The following is a 2,647-nucleotide window of genomic DNA, read 5'->3' on the forward strand; positions in this document are numbered from 1 at the left end:
ACTGGAGGGGGGCCTCGCGCAGAGGCGGAGACCCAGCACAGCCATAAATAAATAAATTAATTAATAAAAAAAAAATGTCAGGTGCTGTGCTATTTAAAAAAAAAATAAAAAAAAAATAAAAAAAAAATACTACTCCCTTTTCCAGCTATGTATTTGAGTGAGTCCAGATCTTCACACACTTCAACCAAAACAGTACACTGTAACAGAGTGATTGCAGATGTGTGAATCCGGCTGCTTTCTATTAGGTCAGATAGTAAGAAATGATAAAGCTGTAAAACAAAAACAATACCCCTCTTCTCACTAAATTGTATTTATTTGGGAAAATATAGTTATTTCCCATAGGTTATGTTAACATTTAATGGGTTTATTTTTATTGTTGTTTTCAAATGAATAAAAAATATTAAAAATTTTTTCAATCTTAATTGCTAATATGGTGAACATTGATAGATATAATACAATCCACAGAAACCAAAGCTCTGTAGGGAAGGGTGTCTTCAATACTTTTTTTTTTGGCTGTGTCACACAGCATCCAGGGATAGGGGATCTTATTTCCCTGACCAGGGATGGAACCTGTGTGCCGGCCATGGAAGCACACAGTCCTAACCGCTGGACTGCCAGGGAATTCAATACTTCAATACTTTTTAAAAGGTAAAGGAGTTCTGAGACCAAGACGCTTGAGAACCATTACTTAGCAGCTTCCTCAGGAAAAGCTCATGTTCAGATTTTTTTGTCAGCAGGCTTTACACCTGAACACAGCATAAGGGGATATAAAATTCTTGGATCATATTTTCTTTTTGAGAATCTTGAAAATGCAGTTTCATTGTTTCTAGCATAAAATGATGCTGTAAAGAAGTCTGACGCCAGTCGAATTTCCTTTTCCTTATAAATGACTAGGACTTTTTGTCTGGATGCTCAAAGGGGTTTTTCCTTATCTTTAAAGACTAATAGTTTTACTAGAAAGTGTTTTGGTTTAAACTGTTCTGGGTCAGTTTTATCCTATACACTGTAGGCCTTTGCGATATGTAGACTTAAGTCTTATTTCAGGAAAATTTTCTCAAAATTTTGTTTTAAATATTTGTTCTGATACATTGCTCTGGTTTTCCTTGTGGGGATAAATGTGTGTGCTTGTTCTCTATATCTATCACTTTCTCTTGAAAACTTTTATCTTCCTTTTTAGAAAAACCATTCTCCTTTCAGCCCTTAAATGTGCTTTTTTTATTTCTGAAAAAAGTTAAAAAAATTTTTTCCTGAGACTGGTTAGTTCTCATTTAATATGCGACTGTTCTCTACCCGTATCACTTTTTAGCTTTTCTATTTCTGATTTATGCTTTTCTTTCAAATCATCTATTATTTTATTTCCCTTAAAAATATTAGGTTAAAAAAAGAGAGAAGAAAAAATACTAAGTTAAAGTTTTCATCTGCTTTGTGACCACATGTTTCTAGTGTGTTACTGTCTGCTTGAACATTATTAGGTTTATTTTCACCTTGTTTCCATAGCATGTATGGGATTAGATCATATTTCTTATTTGTTCCCAATCTTAAATGAGGTAGATTTTCCCGGACTATTAAGAAAACGCACTCTTGCCTCTCGGCCCCGCCCACGCCTCGCGCATGCTCTGGACCCGCCCACTCCTGGGCCCCGCCCACGCCTCTCACACAGCGTCGCGGGCCACGCCCAGCCTCTTGCCTCTCGACGGTGCCAGGCTTGCTGTATATTTTCCCGCCATTTCCAGCTTTTCTTGAGAACTGATTGATTTCGGTGAGATCCGAGGCCTTTTGGGATCACTGCGGCCAAACAGGTAGGGCATGTAGTTAAAAAAGAGCTACTGCGGGCTTCCCTGGTGCCGCAGTGGTTGACAGTCCGCCTGCCGATGCAGGGGACATCCCTGGTCCGGGAAGATCCCACATGCCGCGGAGCGGCTGGGCCCGTGAGCCATGGCCGCTGAGCCTGCGCGTCTGGAGCCTGTGCTCCGCAACGGGAGAGGCCACAACAGTGAGAGGCCCGCGTACCGCAAAAAAAAAAAAAAAAAGAGTTACTGGTAAATCTGAGACTCTGCTTAATCTCCATCACCCCTAGAAATCAGACGAGTCTTGCCCTCACAAATCCTGTTAACGGCCCTTCTTCTAAAGGGTTCATTTGGTCAACGCATTTGATTAAAATCGTTCTTGCTTCCCCTAAACAAACCAGGGCATATATTACTGTGACCTTTTCAGTAGTTCTTTAGACTCACTTTCTGGTAGAAGTTAGTGTATCTGTGAGCAACAAATAGGTATCTGAAGCTCATGCCTCTGTGTAATGTCTTTGCATTGAAACATTTATTCAGTAAGTTTTTATCGTGAATCTTGCCCTTATGTGACAAAAATATTACAGTGTTGCACAAACCAGCCAATATTCTTTGAGCTAATGTCTCCATAAACTACTTTAAAACTTTTTTAAAGAAAAGACTTAAAAAAAAGAAGACTTCAGTGGGGAAAAATTTTACCTTCTGTTTTGATTTTTTCCCCCAATTTAATTTTAAATGAAATTAAACTAATATATATTACATTCTTGTAGTATAGTCATGAAATTAAGCGTAAATCTATTAAATGTGTGAACTAATTACAGCTCTATGTATCAGCTCTGTATTTTTTTTTTTTTTTTTTTTTT

At 38.2% G+C, this 2,647-nt stretch overlaps 1 protein-coding gene across 1 annotated transcript in view; it reads left to right on the plus strand.

The window, feature by feature from the left end:
* The first annotated feature begins 1,688 nt into the window (after positions 1-1,688).
* Positions 1,689-2,647, plus strand: part of RNF212B (ring finger protein 212B) — a 22,389-nt gene continuing 21,430 nt past the window's right edge. The window contains exon 1 of the mRNA XM_027110849.1: positions 1,689-1,799. The gene's annotated coding sequence lies outside the window, so the exon portion shown is untranslated. The remainder of the gene's footprint in view (positions 1,800-2,647) is intronic.

The sequence above is a fragment of the Aethalodelphis obliquidens genome, unplaced genomic scaffold, assembly GCF_003676395.1.
Source record: "Aethalodelphis obliquidens isolate GAN/ISIS:26980383/991018 unplaced genomic scaffold, ASM367639v1 scaffold10, whole genome shotgun sequence".
NCBI lineage: Eukaryota > Metazoa > Chordata > Mammalia > Artiodactyla > Delphinidae > Aethalodelphis > Aethalodelphis obliquidens.